We start from the raw sequence: 22,423 nt of genomic DNA on the forward strand, positions 1-22,423 counted from the left end.
ACTGTTTTAATGCGCCTTGGAAGAGTGGTGGAGGTTGCAGTGGATTAAAAAGACAATATTAATGCCCTGCGTAAGAAACTTGAAGGTCACAGTAGCTTAACAAGACGGTTTTAATGCCCCTTGGAAGAGTCGTGGACGTCGCAGAGGAATAAAAAGACAATATCAATGCACTTGGAAGAGTGCAGAAGGTTATAATGGAATAAAAAGACATTGTCAATGCCCCTTGGAAGATTGGTGGAAGTTACAGTGCAATAAAAAGACAATATCAATGCCCCTTGGAAGAGTGGTGAAGGTTACAGTGTAAAAAAAAGACAATATCAATGCCCTGCGTAAGAAACTTGAAGGTCACAGTAGCTTAACAAGACGGTTTTAATGCCCCTTGGAAGAGTCGTGGACGTCGCAGAGGAATAAAAAGACAATATCAATGCACTTGGAAGAGTGCAGAAGGTTACAAAGGAATAAAAAGACATTGTCAATGCCCCTTGGAAGAGCTGTGGAGCTCAGAGCGGTTTAACCAGACGGTTTTAATGCAGCTTGGAAGAGACTTGGAGGTCACAGTAGCTTAACAAGACGGTTTTAATGCCCCTTGGAAGAATGGTGGAGGTCGCTATGGAAGAAAAAGACAATATCAATGCCCCGTGGAAGGGACGTGGAGGTCACAGTAGCATAACAAGACGGTTTTAATGCCCATTGGAAGAGTGGTGGAGATCGCAGTGGATAAAAAAGACAATATAAAACCCCCTTGGAAGAGTGGTGGAGGTCGCAGTGGAAAACAGATACAATATCAATGCCCCTTGGAAGAGTGGTGGAGGTTACAGTCGAATAAAAAGACAATATCAATGCCTCTTGTAAGAGCTGTGGTGTACAGAGTGGTTTAACCAGATGGTTTAATGCCCCTTGGAAGAGACATGGAGGTCACAGTAGCTTATCAAGACTGTTTTAATGCCCCTTGGAGAGTGGTGGCGGTCACAGTGAATAAAAGAGACAATATCACTGCCCCTTAGAAGAGTGGTGGAGGTCGCAGTGAAATAAAAAGACAATATCAATGTCCCGAGAAAGAGACGTGGAGGTTACAGTAGCTTAACAAGACGGTTTTAATGCCCCTTGGAAGAGAGGTGGAAGATGCAGTGAAATAAAAAGACAATATCAATGCCCCTTGGAAGAGTGCTGGAGGTTACATTGGAATAAAAAGACAATATCAATGCCCCTTGCAAGAGCTGTGGAGTTCAGAGTGGTTTAAATTGACGGTTTTAATGCCCCTTGGAAGGGACGTGGAGGTGACAGTAGCTTAACAAGACGGTTTTAATGCCCCTTGGAAGAGTGGTGGAGGTCGCAGTGGATTAAAAAGACAATATGAATGCCCCTTGGTAGAGTGGTGGAGGTCGCAGTGGAATAAAAAGACAATATCAATGCCCCTTGGAAGAGTGATGGAGGTTACAGTGGTAATAAAAGACAATATCAATGCCCCTTGGAAGAGTGGTGGAGGTTACAGTTAAATAAAAAGACAATATCAATGCCCTATGGAAGAGTTGTGGAGGTCACTGTAGCTTAACAAGATTGTCTTAATGCCCCTTGGAAGAGTGGTGGAGGTCGCAGTGGAAATAATAGACAATGTCAATGCCACTTGGAAGAGTGGTGGAGGTTAGAGTGGAATAAAAAGACAATACCAGTGCTCCTTGGAAGAGCTGTGGAGTTCAGAGTGGTTTAAATTGACGGTTTTAATACCCCTTGGAAGAGACGTGGAGGTCTCAGTGGATTAAAAAGACAATATCAATGCCCCTTGGAACAGTGGTGGAGGTCGCAGTGGATTATAAAGACAATATCAATGCCCCTTGGAAGAGTGGTGGAGGTCGCAGTAGAATAAAAAGACAATATCAATGCCCCGTGGAAGGAACGTGGAGGTCACAGTAGCTTCACAAGACGGTTTTAATGCCCCTTGGAAGAGAGGTGGAGTTCGCAGTTGACTAAAAAGTCAATATCAATGCCCCTTGGAAGAGTGGTGGAGGTCGCAGAGGAATAAAAAGAAAATATCAATGCCGCTTGGAAGAGTGGTGGATGTTACAGTCGAATAAAAGGACAATATCAATGCATCTTGTAAGAGCTGTGGATTTCAGAGTGTTTAACCAGACTGTTTTAATGCCCCTTGGAAGAAATGAGGAGGTCACAGTAGCTTAACAAGACTGTTTTAATGCCCCTTGTAAGAGTGGTGGAGATCGTTGTGGATTTATAAGACAATAACAAAGCCTTTTAGAAAAGTGGTGGAGGTCGCAGTGGAATAAAACGACAATATCAATGCTCCTTGGAACATTGGTGGAGGTTACAGTAGAATAAAAAGACAATATCAATGCCCCTTGGAAGAGTGGTGGAGGTTACAGTGGAATAAAAAGACAATACCAATGCCCCTTGGAAGAGCTGTGGAGTTCAGAGTGGTTTAACCAGATGGTTTTATTGTCCCTTGGAAGAGACGTGGAGGTCACAGAAGATTAACAAGATGGTTTTTATGCCCCTTGGAAAAATGGTGGAGGTCACAGTGGATTAAAAAGACAATATCAATGCCCCGTGGAAAACACGTGGAGGTCACAGTAGCTTAACAAGACAGTTTTAATGCCCCTTGGGAGAGTGGTGGAAGACACAGTGGAATAAAAGACAATATCAATGCCCATTGGAAGAGTGCTGGAGGTTACAGTGGATTAAAAAACAATATCAAAGCCCCTTGCAAGAGCTGTGGAGTTGAGAGTGGTTTAAATTGACGGTTTTAATGCCCCTTGGAAGTGACGTGGAGGTCACTGTAGATTGACAAGATGGTTTTAATGCCCCTTGGAAAAGTGGTGGAGGTCACAGTGGATTAAAAAGACAATATCAATGCCCCGTGGAAAACACGTGGAGGTCACAGTAGCTTAACAAGACAGTTTTAATGCCCCTTGGGAGAGTGGTGGAAGATGCAGTGGAATAAAAAGACAATATCAATGCCCATTGGAAGAGTGCTGGAGGTTACAGTCAATTAAAAAACAATATCAAAGCCCCTTGCAAGAGCTGTGGAGTTGAGAGTGGTTAAATTGACGGTTTTAATGCCCCTTGGAAGAGACGTGGAGGTCACTGTAGATTAACAAGACTGTTTTAATGCGCCTTGGAAGAGTGGTGGAGGTCGCAGTGGATTAAATAGACAATATTAATGCCCTGCGTAAGAAACTTGAAGATCACAGTAGCTTAACAAGACGGTTTTAATGCCCCTTGGAAGAGTCGTGGACGTTGCAGAGGAATAAAAAGACAATATCAATGCACTTGGAAGAGTGCAGAAGGTTATAATGGAATAAAAAGACATTGTCAATGCCCCTTGGAAGATTGGTGGAGGTTACAGTGCAATAAAAAGACAATATCAATGCCCCTTGGAAGAGTGGTGAAGGTTACAGTGTAAAAAAAAGACAATATCAATGCCCTGCGTAAGAAACTTGAAGGTCACAGTAGCTTAACAAGACGGTTTTAATGCCCCTTGGAAGAGTCGTGGACGTCGCAGAGGAATAAAAAGACAATATCAATGCACTTGGAAGAGTGCAGAAGGTTACAAAGGAATAAAAATACATTGTCAATGCCCCTTGGAAGAGCTGTGGAACTCAGAGCGGTTTAACCAGACGGTTTTAATGCAGCTTGGAAGAGACTTGGAGGTCACAGTAGCTTAACAAGACGGTTTTAATGCCCCTTGGAAGAATGGTGGAGGTCGCTATGGAAGAAAAAGACAATATCAATGCCCCGTGGAAGGGACGTGGAGGTCACAGTAGCATAACAAGACGGTTTTAATGCCCATTGGAAGAGTGGTGGAGGTCGCAGTGGATAAAAAAGACAATATAAAACCCCCTTGGAAGAGTGGTGGAGGTCGCAGTGGAAAACAGATACAATATCAATGCCCCTTGGAAGAGTGGTGGAGGTAACAGTCGAATAAAAAGACAATATCAATGCCTCTTGTAAGAGCTGTGGTGTACAGAGTGGTTTAACCAGACGGTTTAATGCCCCTTGGAAGAGACGTGGAGGTCACAGTGAATTAAAAAGACAATATCAATGCCCCTTAGAAGAGTGGTGGAGGTCGTAGTGAAATAAAAAGACAATATCAATTCCCCTTGGAAGAGATGTGGAGGTCGCAGGGGAATAAAAGGACAATATCAATGCCTCTTACAAGAGCTGTGGAGTTCAAAGTGTTTTAAATTGACGGTTTTAATGCACCTTGGAAGAGACGTGGAGGTCACAGTAGCTTAACAATACGGTTTTAATGCCCCTTGAAAGAGTGGTGGAGGTCGCACTGGATTAAGAAGACAATATCAATGCCACTTGGAAGAGTGGTGAAGGTCCCAGTGGAATAAAAAGACAATATCAATGCCCCTTGGAAGAGTGGTGGAGGTTACACTGGAATAAAAAGACAATATCAATGTCCCGAGAAAGAGACGTGGAGGTTACAGTAGCTTAACAAGACGGTTTTAATGCCCCTTGGAAGAGAGGTGGAAGATGCAGTGAAATAAAAAGACAACATCAATGCCCCTTGGAAGAGTGCTGGAGGTTACATTGGAATAAAAAGACAATATCAATGCCCCTTGCAAGAGCTGTGGAGTTCAGAGTGGTTTAAATTGAGGGTTTTAATGCCCCTTGGAAGGGACGTGGAGGTGACAGTAGCTTAACAAGACGGTTTTAATGCCCCTTGGAAGAGTGGTGGAGGTCGCAGGGGATTAAAAAGACAATAACAATGCCCATTGGAAGAGTGGTGGAGGTCGCAGTGGAATAAAAAGACAAAATCAATGCCCCTTGTAAGAGTGGTGGAGGTTACAGTGGTATAAAAAGACAATATCAATGCCCCTTGGAACAGTGGTGGAGGTTACAGTTAAATAAAAAGACAATATCAATACCCCGTGGGAGAGATGTGGAGGTCACAATAGCTTAACAAGACGGTTTTAATGCCCCTTGGAAGAGTGGTGGAGGTCGCAGGGGATTAAAAAGACAATAACAATGCCCATTGGAAGAGTGGTGAAGGTTACAGTGGAATAAAAAGACAATTTCAATGCCGCGTGGAAGAGAGGTGGAGGTCACAGTACCTTAACAAGACGGTTTTAATGCCTCTTGGAGGACTGGTGGAGGTGGCAGTGGAATAAAAAGACAATATCAATGCCCCTTGGAATAGTGGTGGAGGTTACAGTGGAAAAAAAAGACAATAATAATACCCAGTGGAAGAGCTGTGGAGTTGAGAGTGGTATAACCAGACGGTTTTAACGCTCCTTGGAAGAGACGTGGAGGTCACAGTAACTTAACAAGACAATTTTAATGCCCCTTGGAAGAGTGGTGGAGGTCGCAGTGGAATAAAAAAACAATATCAATGCCCCTTGGAAGATTGGTGGAGCTTACAGTGGAATAAAAAGACAATATCAATGCCCCATGGAAGAGATGTGGAGGTCACTGTAGCTTAACAATATGTTTTTAATGCCCCTTGGAAGAGTGGTGGAGGTCGCAGTGGAATAAAAAGACAATGCCAATGCACCTTGGAAGAGTGGTGGAGGATAGAGTGGAATAAAAAGACAATACAAATGCCCCTTGGAAGAGCTGTGGAGTTCATAGTGGTTTAACCAGATGGTTTTAATGCCCCTTTGAAGAGAAGTCGACGTCACAGCAGCATAAAAAGACGGTTTTAATGCCCCTTGGAAGAGTGGTGGAGTTTGCAATGGATTAAAAAGACAATATCAATGCCACTTGGAAGAGTGGTGGAGGTTGAAGTAGAATAAAAAGACAATATCAATGCCCCGTGGAAGGGACGTGGAGGTCACAGTAGCTTAACAAGACGGTTTTAATGCCCCTTGGAAGAGTGGTGGAGGTTGCAGGGGATTAAAAAGACAATAACAATGCCCATTGGAAGAGTGGTGGAGGTCGCAGTGGAATAAAAAGACAAAATCAATGCCCCTTGGAAGAGTGGTGGAGGTTACAGTGGAATAAAAAGACAATATCAATGTCCCTTGGAAGAGCTGTGGAGTTCAGAGTGGTTTAACCAGACGGTTTTAATGCCCCTTGGAAGAGACGTGGAGGTCACAGTAGCTTAACAAGACTGTTTTAAAGCCCCTTGGATGAGTGGTGGAGGTCGCAGTGGATTAAATAGACAATATTAATGCCCCTTAAAAGAGAGGTGGAAGTCGCAGTGGAATAAAAAGACATTGTCAATTCCACTTGGAAGAGTGGTGGAGGTTACAGTGGAATAAAAATACAATATCAATGACCCTTGGAAAAGACATGAACGTGACAGTAGCTTAACAAGACGGCTTTAATGCCCCTTGGAAGAGTGGTGGAGGTTGCAGTGGATTAAAAAGACAATATCAATGCCCATTGGAAGAGTGGTAGAGGTCGCAGTGGAATAAAAACACAAAATCAATGCCCCTTGGAAGAGTGGTGGAGATTACAGTGGAATAAAAAGACAATATCAATCCCCAATGAAGAGTTGTGGAGGTCACTGTAGCTTAACAAGATGGTCTTAATGCCTCTTGGAAGAGAGGTGGAGGTCGCAGTGGAATAAATAGACAATGTCAATGCCCCTTGAAAGAGTGGTGGAGGTCGCAGTGGATTAAAAAGACAATATCAATTCCCGTTGGAAGAGTGGTGGAGGTCGCAGTGAAATAAAAAGACAATATCAATGCCCCGTGGAAGGGACGTGGAGGTCACAGTAGCTTCACAAGACGGTTTTAATGCCCCTTGGAGGAGAGGTGGAGGTCGCAGTTGATTAAAAAGACAATATCAATGCCCCTTGGAAGACTGGTGGAGGTCGCTGTGGAATAAAAAGACAATATCAATGCGGCTTGGAAGAGTGGTGGATGTTACAGTCGAATAAAAAGACAATATCAATGCCTCTTGTAAGTGCTGTGGAGTTCAGAGTGTTTAACCCGACGGTTTTAATGCCCCTTGGAAGAGACGAGGAGGTCACAGTAGCTTAACAAGACTGTTTTAATGCCCCTTGGAAGAGTGGTGGAGATCGTTGTGGATTTAAAAGACAATATCAATGCCCCTTGGAAGAGTGTTGGAGGTTACAGTTGAATAAAAAGACAATATCAATGCCTCTTGGAAGAGCTGTGGAGTTTAGAGTGGTTTAACCAGACGGTTTTAATGCCCCTTGGAAGAGACGTGGAGGTCACAGTAGCTTATCAAAACTGTTTTAATGCCCCTTGGAAGAGCGGTGGAGGTCGCAGTGGATTAAAAAGACAATATCAATGCTCCTTAGAAGAGTGGTGGAGGTCGCAGTGGAATAAAAAGACAATATCAGTTCCACTTGGAAGAGATGTGGAGGTCGCAGTGGAATAAAAAGACAATATCAATGCCTCGTGGATGAGACTTGGAGGTCACAGCAGCTTAACAAGATGGTTTTAATGCCCCTTGGAAGAGAGGAGGAGGTCGCAGTGGATTAAAAAGAAAATATTAATGCCCCTTGGAAGAGTGGTGGAGGTTACAGTGGAATAAAAAGACAATATCAATGACCCTTGGAAGAGTGGTGGAGGTCGCAGTGGAATAAAAAGACAATATTAATGCCCCTAGGAAGAGTGGTGGAGGTCGCAGTAAAATAAAAACACAATAACAATGCCCCTTGGAAGAGTGGTGGAGTTTACAGTGGAATAAAAAGACAATATCAATGCCGCTTGGAAGAGCTGTGGAGTTCACAGTGGTTTAAGCAGAGGGTTTTAAGGCACCGTGGAATAGACGTGGAGGTCACAGTAGCTAAACAAAACGGTATTAATGCTTCTTGGAATTGAGATGGAGGTCGCAGGGGATTAAAAAGACAAAATCAATGCCCCTTGGAAGAGTGGAGGAGGTTTCAGTGGAATAAAAAGACAATATCAATGTCTCTTGTAAGAGCTGTGGTGTACAGAGTGGTTTAACCAGACGGTTTAATGCCCCCTGGAAGAGACGTGGAGGTCACAGTAGCTTATCAAGACTGTTTTAATGCCCCTTGGAAGAGTGGTGGAGGTCACAGTGAATTAAAAAGACAATATCAATTCCACTTGGAAGAGATGTGGAGGTCGCAGGGGAATAAAAAGACAATATCAATGCCTCTTGCAAGAGCTGTGGAGTTCAAAGTGTTTTAAATTGACGGTTTTAATGCACCTTGGAAGAGACGTGGAGGTCACAGTAGCTTAACAATACGGTTTTAATGCCCCTTGAAAGAGTGGTGGAGGTCGCACTGGATTAAGAAGACAATATCAATGCCACTTAGAAGAGTGGTGAAGGTCCCAGTGGAATAAAAAGACAATATCAATGCCCCTTGGAAGAGTGGTGGAGGTTACACTGGAATAAAAAGACAATATCAATGTCCCGAGAAAGAGACGTGGAGGTTACACTAGCTTAACAAGACGGTTTTAATGCCCCTTGGAAGAGAGGTGGAAGATGCAGTGAAATAAAGAGACAATATCAATGCCCCTTGGAAGAGTGCTGGAGGTTACATTGGAATAAAAAGACAATATCAATGCCCCTTGCAAGAGCTGTGGAGTTCAGAGTGGTTTAAATTGACGGTTTTAATGCCCCTTGGAAGGGACGTGGAGGTGACAGTAGCTTAACAAGACGGTTTTAATGCCCCTTGGAAGAGTGGTGGAGGTCGCAGTGGATTAAAAAGACAATATGAATGCCCCTTGGTAGAGTGGTGGAGGTCGCAGTGGAATAAAAAGACAATATCAATGCCCCTTGGAAGAGTGATGGAGGTTACAGTGGTATAAAAAGACAATATCAATGCCCCTTGGAACAGTGGTGGAGGTTACAGTTAAATAAAAAGACAATATCAATGCCCCGTGGGAGAGATGTGGAGGTCACAATAGCTTAACAAGACGGTTTTAATGCCCCTTGGAAGAGTGGTGGAGGTCGCAGGGGATTAAAAAGACAATAACAATGCCCATTGGAAGAGTGGTGAAGGTTACAGGGGAATAAAAAGACAATTTCAATGCCGCGTGGAAGAGAAGTGGAGGTCACAGTACCTTAACAAGACGGTTTTAATGCCTCTTGGAGGACTGGTGGAGGTGGCAGTGGAATAAAAAGACAATATCAATGCCCCTTGGAATAGTGGTGGAGGTTACAGTGGAAAAAAAAGACAATAATAATACCCAGTGGAAGAGCTGTGGAGTTCAGAGTGGTATAACCAGACGGTTTTAACACTCCTTGGAAGAGACGTGGAGGTCACAGTAACTTAACAAGACAATTTTAATGCCCCTTGGAAGAGTGGTGGAGGTCGCAGTGGAATAAAAATACAATATCAATGCCCCTTGGAAGATTGGTGGAGGTTACAGTGGAATAAAAAGACAATATCAATGCCCCGTGGAAGAGATGTGGAGGTCACTGTAGCTTAACAATATGTTTTTAATGCCCCTTGGAAGAGTGGTGGAGGTCGCAGTGGAATAAAAAGACAATGCCAATGCACCTTGGAAGGGTGGTGGAGGATAGGGTGGAATAAAAAGACAATATCAATGCCCCTTGGAAGAGCTGTGGAGTTCATAGTGGTTTAACCAGATGGTTTTAATGCCCCTTTGAAGAGAAGTCGACGTCACAGTAGCATAAAAAGACGGTTTTAATGCCCCTTGGAAGAGTGGTGGAGTTTGCAATGGATTAAAAAGACAATATCAATGCCACTTGGAAGAGTGGTGGAGGTCGAAGTAGAATAAAAAGACAATATCAATGCCCCGTGGAAGGGACGTGGAGGTCACAGTAGCTTAACAAGACGGTTTTAATGCCCCTTGGAAGAGTGGTGGAGGTTGCAGGGGATTAAAAAGACAATAACAATGCCCATTGGAAGAGTGGTGGAGGTCGCAGTGGAATAAAAAGACAAAATCAATGCCCCTTGGAAGAGTGGTGGAGGTTACAGTGGAATAAAAAGACAATATCAATGTCCCTTGGAAGAGCTGTGGAGTTCAGAGTGGTTTAACCAGACGGTTTTAATGCCCTTTGGAAGAGACGTGGAGGTCACAGTAGCTTAACAAGACTGTTTTAAAGCCCCTTGGATGAGTGGTGGAGGTCGCAGTGGATTAAATAGACAATATTAATGCCCCTTAAAAGAGAGGTGGAAGTCGCAGTGGAATAAAAAGACATTGTCAATTCCACTTGGAAGAGTGGTGGAGGTTACAGTGGAATAAAAATACAATATCAATGACCCTTGGAAAAGACATGAACGTGACAGTAGCTTAACAAGACGGCTTTAATGCCCCTTGGAAGAGTGGTGGAGGTTGCAGTGGATTAAAAAGACAAAATCAATGCCCCTTGGAAGAGTGGTGGAGGTTACAGTGGAATAAAAAGACAATATCAATGCCCCAATGAAGAGTTGTGGAGGTCACTGTAGCTTAACAAGATGGTCTTAATGCCTCTTGGAAGAGAGATGGAGGTCGCAGTGGAATAAATAGACAATGTCAATGCCCCTTGAAAGAGTGGTGGAGGTCGCAGTGGATTAAAAAGACAATATCAATTCCCGTTGGAAGAGTGGTGGAGGTCGCAGTGGAATAAAAAGACAATATCAATGCCCCGTGGAAGGGACGTGGAGGTCACAGTAGCTTCACAAGACGGTTTTAATGCCCCTTGGAGGAGAGGTGGAGGTCGCAGTTGATTAAAAAGACAATATCAATGCCACTTGGAAGACTGGTGGAGGTCGCTGTGGAATAAAAAGACAATATCAATGCCGCTTGAAAGAGTGGTGGATGTTACAGTCGAAAAAAAAGACAACATCAATGCTTCTTGTATGTGCTGTGGAGTTCAGAGTGTTTAACCCGACGGTTTTAATGCCCCTTGGAAGAGACGAGGAGGTCACAGTAGCTTAACAGGACTGTTTTAATGCCCCTTGGAAGAGTGGTGGAGATCGTTGTGGATTTAAAAGACAATATCAATGCCGCTTGGAAGAGCTGTGGAGTTCACAGTGGTTTAAGCAGAGGGTTTTAAGGCACCGTGGAATAGACGTGGAGGTCACAGTAGCTAAACAAAACGGTATTAATTCTTCTTGGAAGAGAGATGGAGGTCGCAGGGGATTAAAAAGACAAAATCAATGCCCCTTGGAAGAGTGGAGGAGGTTACAGTGGAATAAAAAGACAATATCAATGCCTCTTGCAAGAGCTGTGGAGTTCAGAGTGGTTTAAATTGATGTTTTTAATGCCCCTTGGAAGAGACGTGGAGGTGACAGTAGCCTAACAAGACGGTTTTAATGCCCCTTGGAAGAGTGGTGGAGGTCGCAGTGGATTAAAAAGACATTATTGATGCCCCTTGAAAGAGGGGTGAAGGTCGCAGTGGAATAAAAAGACAATATCTATGTCCCTTGGAAGAGTGGTGGAGGTTGCAGTGGAATAAAAAGACAATATCAATGCCCCGTGGAAGGGACGTGGAGGTCACAGTAGCTGAACAAGATGGTTTTAATGCCGGTTGGAAGAGTGGTGGAGGTCGCAGTGGATTAAAAAGACTATCAAATCCCATAGGAAGAGTGGTGGAGGTCGCAGTGGAAAAAAAAGACAATATCAATGCCCTTTGGAAGAGTGGTGCAGGTTACAGTTGAATAAAAAGACAATATCAATGCCTCTTGGAAGAGCTGTGGAGTTCAGAGTGGTTTAACCAGACGGTTTTAATGCCCCTTGGAAGAGACGTGGAGGTCACAGTAGCTTATCAAAACTGTTTTAATGCCCCTTGGAAGAGTGGTGGAGGTCGCAGTGGATTAAAAAGACAATATCATTGCCCCTTAGAAGAGTGGTGGAGGTCGCAGTGGAATAAAAAGACAATATCAATTCCACTTGAAAGAGATGTAGAGGTCGCAGTGGAATAAAAAGATAATATCAATGCCTCGTGGAAGAGACTTGGAGGTCACAGTAGCATAACAAGATGGTTTTAATGCCCCTTGGTAGAGAAGTGGAGGTCGCAGTGGATTAAAAAAGATAATGTCAATGCCCCTTGAAAGAGTGGTGGAATTTACAGTGAAATAAAAAGACAATATCAATGCCCCTTGGAAGAGTGGTGGAGGTTACAGTGGAATAAAAAGACAATATCAATGCCCTGTAGAAGAGACGTGGAGGTCACAATAGCTTAACAAGATGGTTTTAATGCCCCTTGGAAGGGTGGTGGAGGTCGCAGTGGATTTCAAAGACAATATCAATGCCCCGTGGAAGAGTGGTGGAGGTTACAGTGGATTAAAAAGACAATATCAATGACCCTTGGAAGAGTGGTGGAGGTCGCAGTGGAATAAAAAGACAATATTAATGCCCCTAGGAAGAGTGGTGGAGGTCGCAGTAAAATAAAAAGACAATATCAATGCCCCATGGAAGAGTGGTAGAGTTTACAGTGGAATAAAAAGACAATATCAATGCCGCTTGGAAGAGCTGTGGAGTTCACAGTGGTTTAAGCAGAGGGTTTTAAGGCACCGTGGAATAGACGTGGAGGTCACAGTAGCTAAACAAAACAGTATTAATGCTTCTTGGAAGAGAGATGGAGGTCGCAGTGGATTAAAAAGACAAAATCAATGCCCCTTGGAAGAGTGGAGGAGGTTACAGTGGAATTAAAAGACAATATCAATGCCTCTTGCAAGAGCTGTGGAGTTCAGAGTGGTTTAAATTGACGGTTTTAATGCCCCTTGGAAGAGACGTGGAGGTCACAGTAGCCTAACAAGACGGTTTTAATGCCCCTTGGAAGAGTGGTGGAGGTCGCAGTGGATTAAAAAGACATTATTGATGCCCCTTGGAAGAGGGGTGAAGGTCGCAGTGGAATAAAAAGACAATATCTATGTCCATTGGAAGAGTGGTGGAGGTCGCAGTGGAATAAAAAGACAATATCAATGCCCCGTGGAAGGGACGTGGAGGTCACAGTAGCTTAACAAGATGGTTTTAATGCCGGTTGGAAGAGTGGTGGAGGTCGCAGTGGATTAAAAAGACTATCAAATCCCCTAGGAAGAGTGGTGGAGGTCGCAGTGGAAAAAAAAGACAATATCAATGCCCCTTGGAAGAGTGGTGCAGGTTACAGTTGAATAAAAAGACAATATCAATGCCTCTTGGAAGAGCTGTGGAGTTCAGAGTGGTTTAACTAGACGGTTTTAATGCCCCTTGGAAGAGACCTGGAGGTCACAGTAGCTTAACAAGACTGTTTTAATGCCCCTTGGAAGAGTGGTGCAGGTTGCAGTGAAATAAAAAGACAATATCAGTGCCCCTTGGAAGAGTTGTGGAGGTCGCAGTGGAATAAAAAGACAATATCAATGCCCCATGGAAGGGACGTGGAGGTCACAGTAGCTTAACAAGACGGTTTTAATGCCGGTTGGAAGAGTGGTGGAGGTCGCAGTGGATTAAAAAGACTATCAAATCCCCTAGGAAGAGTGGTGGAGGTCGCAGTGGAAAAGAAAGACAATATCAATGCCCCTTGGAAGAGTGGTGCAGGTTACAGTTGAATAAAAAGACAATATCAATGCCTCTTGGAAGAGCTGTGGAGTTCAGAGTGGTTTAACCAGACGGTTTTAATGCCCCTTGGAAGAGACGTGGAGGTCACAGTAGCTTATCAAAACTGTTTTAATGCCCCTTGGAAGAGTGGTGGAGGTCGCAGTGGATTAAAAAGACAATATCATTGCCCCTTAGAAGAGTGGTGGAGGTCGCAGTGGAATAAAAAGACAATATCAATTCCACTTGAAAGAGATGTAGAGGTCGCAGTGGAATAAAAAGATAATATCAATGCCTCGTGGAAGAGACTTGGAGGTCACAGTAGCATAACAAGATGGTTTTAATGCCCCTTGGTAGAGAAGTGGAGGTCGCAGTGGATTAAAAAAGATAATGTCAATGCCCCTTGAAAGAGTGGTGGAATTTACAGTGAAATAAAAAGACAATATCAATGCCCCTTGGAAGAGTGGTGGAGGTTACAGTGGAATAAAAAGACAATATCAATGCCCTGTAGAAGAGACGTGGAGGTCACAATAGCTTAACAAGATGGTTTTAATGCCCCTTGGAAGGGTGGTGGAGGTCGCAGTGGATTTCAAAGACAATATCAATGCCCCGTGGAAGAGTGGTGGAGGTTACAGTGGATTAAAAAGACAATATCAATGACCCTTGGAAGAGTGGTGGAGGTCGCAGTGGAATAAAAAGACAATATTAATGCCCCTAGGAAGAGTGGTGGAGGTCGCAGTAAAATAAAAAGACAATATCAATGCCCCATGGAAGAGTGGTAGAGTTTACAGTGGAATAAAAAGACAATATCAATGCCGCTTGGAAGAGCTGTGGAGTTCACAGTGGTTTAAGCAGAGGGTTTTAAGGCACCGTGGAATAGACGTGGAGGTCACAGTAGCTAAACAAAACAGTATTAATGCTTCTTGGAAGAGAGATGGAGGTCGCAGTGGATTAAAAAGACAAAATCAATGCCCCTTGGAAGAGTGGAGGAGGTTACAGTGGAATTAAAAGACAATATCAATGCCTCTTGCAAGAGCTGTGGAGTTCAGAGTGGTTTAAATTGACGGTTTTAATGCCCCTTGGAAGAGACGTGGAGGTCACAGTAGCCTAACAAGACGGTTTTAATGCCCCTTGGAAGAGTGGTGGAGGTCGCAGTGGATTAAAAAGACATTATTGATGCCCCTTGGAAGAGGGGTGAAGGTCGCAGTGGAATAAAAAGACAATATCTATGTCCATTGGAAGAGTGGTGGAGGTCGCAGTGGAATAAAAAGACAATATCAATGCCCCGTGGAAGGGACGTGGAGGTCACAGTAGCTTAACAAGATGGTTTTAATGCCGGTTGGAAGAGTGGTGGAGGTCGCAGTGGATTAAAAAGACTATCAAATCCCCTAGGAAGAGTGGTGGAGGTCGCAGTGGAAAAAAACGACAATATCAATGCCCCTTGGAAGAGTGGTGCAGGTTACAGTTGAATAAAAAGACAATATCAATGCCTCTTGGAAGAGCTGTGGAGTTCAGAGTGGTTTAACTAGACGGTTTTAATGCCCCTTGGTAGAGACGTGGAGGTCACAGTAGCTTAACAAGACTGTTTTAATGCCCCTTGGAAGAGTGGTGCAGGTTGCAGTGAAATAAAAAGACAATATCAGTGCCCCTTGGAAGAGTTGTGGAGGTCGCAGTGGAATAAAAAGACAATATCAATGCCCCATGGAAGGGACGTGGAGGTCACAGTAGCTTAACAAGACGGTTTTAATGCCGGTTGGAAGAGTGGTGGAGGTCGCAGTGGATTAAAAAGACTATCAAATCCCCTAGGAAGAGTGGTGGAGGTCGCAGTGGAAAAGAAAGACAATATCAATGCCCCTTGGAAGAGTGGTGCAGGTTACAGTTGAATAAAAAGACAATATCAATGCCTCTCGGAAGAGCTGTGGAGTCCAGAGTGGTTTAACCAGACGGTTTTAATGCCCCTTGGAAGAGACGTGGAGGTCACAGTAGCTTATCAAAACTGTTTTAATGCCCCTTGGAAGAGTGGTGGAGGTCGCAGTGGATTAAAAAGACAATATCAATGCCCCTTAGAAGAGTGGTGGAGGTCGCAGTGGAATAAAAAGACAATATCAATTCCACTTGAAAGAGATGTAGAGGTCGCAGTGGAATAAAAAGACAATATCAATGCCTCGTGGAAGAGACTTGGAGGTCACAGCAGCATAACAAGATGGTTTTAATGCCCCTTGGTAGAGAGGTGGAGGTCGCAGTGGATTAAAAAAGATAATATCAATGCCCCTTGAAAGAGTGGTGGAATTTACAGTGAAATTAAAAGACAATATCAATGCCCCTTGGAAGAGTGGTGGAGGTTACAGTGGAATAAAAAGACAATATCAATGCCCTGTAGAAGAAACGTGGAGGTCACAATAGCTTAACAAGATGGTTTTAATGCCCCTTGGAAGGGTGGTGGAGGTCGCAGTGGATTACAAAGACAATATCAATGCCCCGTGGAAGAGTGTTGGAGGTTACAGTGGATTAAAAAGACAACATCAACGCCCCGTTGAAGAGACGTGGTGGTCACAGTAGCTTAACAAGACTGTTTTAATGCCCCTTGGAAGAGTGGTGCAGGTTGCAGTGGAATAAAAAGACAATATCAATGCCCCTTGGAAGAGTTGTGGAGGTCGCAGTGGAATAAAAAGACAATATCAATGCCCCGTGGAAGGGACGTGGAGGTCACAGTAGCTTAACAAGACGGTTTTAATGCCGGTTGGAAGAGTGGTGGAGGTCGCAGTGGATTAAAAAAGATAATATCAATGCCCCTTGAAAGAGTGGTGGAAGTTACAGTGAAATAAAAGACAATATCAATGCCCTTGGAAGAGTGGTGGAGTTCGCAGTGGAATAAAAAGACAATATCAATGCCCCTTGGAAGAGCTGTGCAGTTCAGAGGGGTTTTACCAGACGGTTTTAATGCCACTTGGAAGAGATGAGGAGGTCATAGTAGCTTAAAAAGATGGTTTTAATGCCCCTTGGAAGAGTGGTGGAGGTTACATTTTAATAAGAAGGCAATATCAATGCCCCTTGGAAGAGTGGTGGAGGTCGCAGTGGAATAAAAACATAATATCAATGCCCCGTGGAAGAGCCTTGGAGGTCACAGTAGGTTATCAAGACGTTTATACTGCCCCTTGGAAGAGTGGTGGAGGTCGCAGAGAATTATAAAGACAATATCATTGCCCCTTGGAAGAGACGTGGAGGTCACAGTAGCTTAACAAGACGGTTTTAATGCCTGTTGGAAAAGTGGTGAAAGTTACAGTGGAATAAAAAGACAATATCAATGCCCCTTGGAAGAGTTGTGGATAGTGTTGAGCATTCCGATACTGTAATATCGGGTATCGGCCGATATTCGCGGTATCGGAGTTCCGATGCTGAGTTCCGATATTTTTACAATATCGAATACCAGAATCGGAAATTCCCATAATGCCTGCACTCTGCAGTGTCTCTGAAGGATGACAAGCTGGATGGCAGCGCTCAGCTGCGATCCAGCCTGTCATCAGAATGCCATCCCAGAATTCTCCTGATTGTTTAAAAGCCGGCGGGCGGTAAATAGCCGCCGGCTTTTAAACAATGACACAGCCCCATACTGCTTCCCCGCAGCCTACCACCCTGATCCTCCACTCCCCTCGCCACCTCCCATCCCGATCGTAAGTTAGGACCGGGTGGGGAGCGCAGCACCAGGGAGCGGGGAGCAAAGGATCCGGGCGGGGAAGCCGGCAGTGAAAAGACTTCACCGCCGGCTTTCCCGTTCTGTGCTGTGCTCTCCCGCTGGTTATTTCAAATGAACAGCTGAGGTATCAGGTGATGCTGATCAGCTGTTCATTTGAAGTAGCCGTGGTGCCCTCAGAGTGTTCATGTGAGTTCATGCTTGACTGCATTGCATGAACTCACATGAACTTTCCCACGGCCGCACAGGTCAGCCTCACCTCCCAGACCATCAGACCGGTCATGATTGGTGTCTGCGCGGTGTCTGCACGATGTGTGCGCGATGTGTGCGCGATGTGTGCGCGAGGTGTGTGCGCAGGCAGACATAGGCCGATGTGACACTACTACTCCCATCGGCCTATGTCTGTCCCCCGTCCACTCGTGCCAGCAGGATCAGCTTGATGGGAGCAGTAGTTCCCATCAGCCTGATCCTGCTATTTAAATTGCCCTTTAAACTGGCCCATATGTTATTTTGTCCCCCATAGTTTTCTATTTTTTTTCCCCTATACAGGTTTTATTTAGGCTCCCATATTTTTTGGGGGGGTTGTTGGTCCCCAATAAATTTTAAATACATTTCATTGGTGGCCAGTGATTACCTAAAATAAATTAGTTTATACATTACCTGTCCCTGCCGATCGCCACCTAAAATAGAGTAAAAAATAAAAAACTACACCTATACTCACCTAGACACCTAATTCCCCGAAGCCATCGATCTCCTGTAATAAAATATAAAATAATAAACCACAACCGTATCCTTACCCCTCCGTAGTAGTCCACGAGTGTCCCACGAAGATCTCCAGTTTAGAGCTGCCACATAAAATGTGACCGCTCTGAACCGCTGCCGCCGCTACAATAACGAGGCCGTAAAGCAGCCCCGTCATTGCATAAGCGGGTTCGCCGGAGTGCAGGCAGCGCTGCTCCGGTCAGCTCCTTTACGGCCCTGCTGTACCGTGAGAAATTCCCACGGTACAGCAGTGCCGTAAAGGAGGTCTCCGGAGCTGTGCTGACTGAATGCACTCCGGTGACCTCAGTCAGTGGCTCCTGCTGCCGGGAGCGGAAGTTTTCCCGGCAGTGTGAGCTTACAGCAGCCATGCACAGCTGTCACCATCTCCAGATGTGACAGCTGTGCATGGGAGATCAGCTCAGGAACGTGGACAGGTGACTATTTTTTTTTAGTAAACTAAGAATTAAATAAAATGGTGTGTTTTATTTCAAATAAATTATTTTTTTCTGGGTGTAGTGTGTGTTTTTTCTTTTTAACACTTTGTAGGTTAGTAATGGGGGTGTCTTATAGCCGCCCATCATTACTTACCTGGGCTTCATGGCAGCTGGCGCTGACATGAACCCAACCACTATTACCCCCTGCCACAGCACCAGGGCAGCGTGGAAGAGCGAGGCTAAGTGCCAGAATTGGCGCATCCTATGGATGCGCCATTTCTGGGGCGGCTGAGGGCTGGTGTTTCTAGCCTGGGAGGGGGCCAATATTCCTGGCACCCTTCCTGGGCTATTAATATCAGCCCCCAGCTGTCTGCCTAGCCTTTGCTAGCTATTAAAATAGGGGGGACCCCAAGTAAATTTTTTGGGCCGTCTCCCCATTTTAATAGCTAGTAAAGGCTAGGTATTCAGCTGGGGCTGATATTAGTAGCCTGGGAAGCTCCGTGGGTATTACCCCCTTCCCAGGCTTCAAACATCTGCCCCAGCCGTCTGCTTAACCTCCGCTAGAGACTAAAATTATGGGGGATCCCACGCCAAATCTTTTTTTAATAAATCCTTTATTTTAACACTAAATGACACTTGAGGGGTTAATAAAGATGCAGTCCCTAAATTATTATTTATTTTTTAATTAATTTTTCCCAAAAATTTTGACGTGGGCTTTGCCATATTTTTGTATGCCAGACAGGTACAGCATCCAGGAACAGGCTGCCCCCAGCTCCCAGCTGCCTATTTGTACCTGGCCGGACACAACAATATAGGGAAGCCCTTTTTTTTTTTATTATTTCATGAATTTCATGAAATTAGTAAAAAAAAAAAATACGTGGGGCTTTACCCTATTTTTGTGTCCAGCCAGGTACAACTAAGCAGCTGGGGCTGGAATCCACACTGCAGGGTGGCCCAAGCTTTGTGGGCCCCCCCTGCTGCAAACTGCAGTCCACAGCCACCCCAGAAAATGTTGCGTTCATAGAAGCGCCATCTTCTGGCGCTGTATCCAGCTCATCCAGGGCCCTGGTGCGGTGGCTCACTGGGTAATAAAGGGGTTGGGGCCAGCTTTGTATTATCCGCTGGCCTTAAGGCCGAAATTCATGGGGTCACGCCAATATTAGACATGACCGCCATGAATTTATAGTAAAGTATTTAAAAAAAACACAACACCCAGAATAAAGTCCATTAATTGAAATAAACACACAATTCTTTATTGTTCTAAATTAAACTCTACTTACCGTCAGGCCCATTCCAGCTGAAGCCAACGATCTCCTGCAATAAAAGTAAAATAATAAAGCAACATCATCCTTACCTTTCCATGGTTCCCAGGACAGCTTCAGCTCTGCTACATCGAGATGACAGGCTGGATCGCAGCAGAAAGCTGCCATCCAGCCTGTCATCCCACAGACACTGAGAAGCGCAGGCATGCTTATGCTCCTCAGTATGTGGCTGTGACGGCATCCAGATGAGCTGACAATGAACTCAGCTCACCTCATGCACGTCACTGACAGCGTGGGAGAATTCTCCTGCGCATGCGGTGAGCGTGAGAGTCTCGGCTCATCTGGATGCCGTCACAGTCTGACACTGAGGAGCGCAAGCATGCCTGCGCTTCTCAGTGTCTGCGGAATGACAGGCTGGATGGCAGCTTTCTGCTGCGATCCAGCCTGTCATCTCGATGTAGCAGAGCTGGAACTGTCCTGGGAACCATCGCAAGGTAAGGATGATGCTGGTTTATTATTTTTCTTTTATTCCAGGAGATCGTTGGCTTCAGCTGGAATGGGCGTGATGGTAAGTATGGTTTAATTTAGAACAATAAAGAATTGTGTGTTTATTTCAATTAAAGGACTTTATTCTGGGTGTTGTGTTTTTTTTAAATACTTTACTAGAAATTCATGGTGGCCATGTCTAATATTGGCGTGACCCCATGAATTTCGGGCTTAGGGCCAGCTGATAATACCAAGCTGGCCCTATCCCCTTTATTACCCAGTGAGCCACCGCACCAGGGCCCAGGATGAGTTGGGTACAGCGCCAGAAGATGGCGCTTCTATGAACGCGCCATTTTCCGGGGTGGCTGCGGACTGCAATTTGCAGCGGGGGGGGGGGGGGGGGGGGGAAGAAAGCTTGGGCCTCCCTGCGCTGCAGATTCCAGCCTCCAGCTGCCTACTTGTACCTGACTGGACACAAAAATAGGGCGAAGCCCCACGTATTTTTTTTTTTAATTATTTCATGAAATTCATGAAATAATAAAGAAAAAAAGGGCTTCCCTATATTGTTGTGTCCAACCAGGTACAAATAGGCAGCTGGTGGTTGGGGGCAGCCCGTTCCTGCCTGCTGTACCTGGCTGGACACAAATATAGTGCGAAGCCCCACGTCAATTTGTTTTAAATTATTTCAGCAAATTCATGAAATAATAAAAAAAAAAATTGATGTGGGGCTTCGCCCTATATGTGTCCAGCCAGGTACAGCAAGCAGGAACCGGCTGCCCCCAACCACCAGCTGCCTATTTGTACCTGGCCGGACACAACAATATAGGGAAGCCCTTTTTTTTTTAATTATTTCATGAAATAATTAAAAAAAAAAAAATATGTGGGGCTTCGCCCTATTTTTGTGTCCAGCCAGGTACAACTAGGCAGCTGGGGGCTGGAATCTGCAGCGCAGGGAGGCCCAAGCTTTCTGGGCTCCACCCGCTGCAAATTGCAGTCCGCAGCTACCCCAGAAAATGGCGCATTCATAGAAGCGCCATCTTCTGGCGCTGTACCCAACTCATCCAGGGCCCTGGTGCGGTGGCTCACTGGGTAACAAACGGGTTAGGGCCAGCTTGGCATTATCAGCTCGCCCTAAGCCCGAAATTCATGGGGTCACGCCAATATTAGACATGACCGCCATGAATTTATAGTAAAGTATTTAAAAAAAAACACAACACCCAGAATAAAGTCCTTTAATTGAAATAAACACACAATTCTTTATTGTTCTAAATTAAACCATACTTACCATCACGCCCATTCCAGCTGAAGCCTACGATCTCCTGCAATAAAAGAAAAATAATAAAGCAATATCATCCTTACCTTTCGATGGTTTCCAGGACAGCTCCAGCTCTGCTACATCGAGATGACAGGCTGGATCGCAGCAGAAAGCTGCCATCCAGCCTGTCATCCCGCGGACACTGAGAAGCGCAGGCATGCTTGCGCTCCTCAGTGTCAGGCTGTGACGGCATCCAGATGAGCCGAGTCTCTCACGCTCACCGCATGCGCAGGAGAATTCTCCCACGCTGTCAGTGACGTGCATGAGGTGAGCTGAGTTCATTGTCGGCTCATCTGGATGCCGTCACAGCCAGACACTAAGGAGCGCAAGCATGCCTGCGCTTCTCAGTGTCTGCGGGATGACAGGCTGGATGGCAGCTTTCTGCTGCGGTCCAGCCTGTCATCTCGATGTAGCAGAGCTGAAGCTGTCCTGGGAACCATGGAAAGGTAAGGATGATGTTGCTTTATTATTTTTCTTTTATTGCAGGAGATCGCTGGCTTCAGCTGGAATGGGCGTGATGGTAAGTATGGTTTAATTTAGAACAATAAAGAATTGTGTCTTTATTTCAATTAAAGGACATTATTCTGGGTGTTTGTGTTTTTTTTTTAACTTTGACTATGGGGTTAGTAATGGGGGTGTCTTATAGACGCCTCTCCATTACTAACCTGGGTTTGATGTCAGCTGGCATTATAAGCTGACATCAACCCCAGCCCTATTACCCCACTGCCACCACTACAGTGCAGTGGGAAGAGCGAGGCTAAGTGCCAGAATTGGCGCATCCTATGGATGCGCCATTTCTGGGGCGGCTGATGGCTGGTGTTTCTAGCCTGGGAGGGGGCCAATATTCATGGCACCCTCCCTGGGCTATAAATATCAGCCCCCAGTTGTCTGCCTAGCCTTTGCTAGCTATTAAAATAGGGGGGACCCCAAGTCATCTTTTGGGGGGGTCCCCCATTTTAATAGCTAGTAAAGGCTGGGTATTCAGCTGGGGGCTGATATTAGTAGCCTCGGGAGCTCCGTGGGCATTACCCCCTTCCCAGGTTTCAAACATCTGCCCCAGCCGTCTGCTTAACCGCCGCTAGAGCTTAAAATTATGGGGA

This window comes from Phyllobates terribilis, unplaced genomic scaffold, assembly GCF_046119375.1.
Source record: "Phyllobates terribilis strain yellow unplaced genomic scaffold, ASM4611937v1 Scaffold_26__1_contigs__length_17865784, whole genome shotgun sequence".
Lineage (NCBI taxonomy): Eukaryota > Metazoa > Chordata > Amphibia > Anura > Dendrobatidae > Phyllobates > Phyllobates terribilis.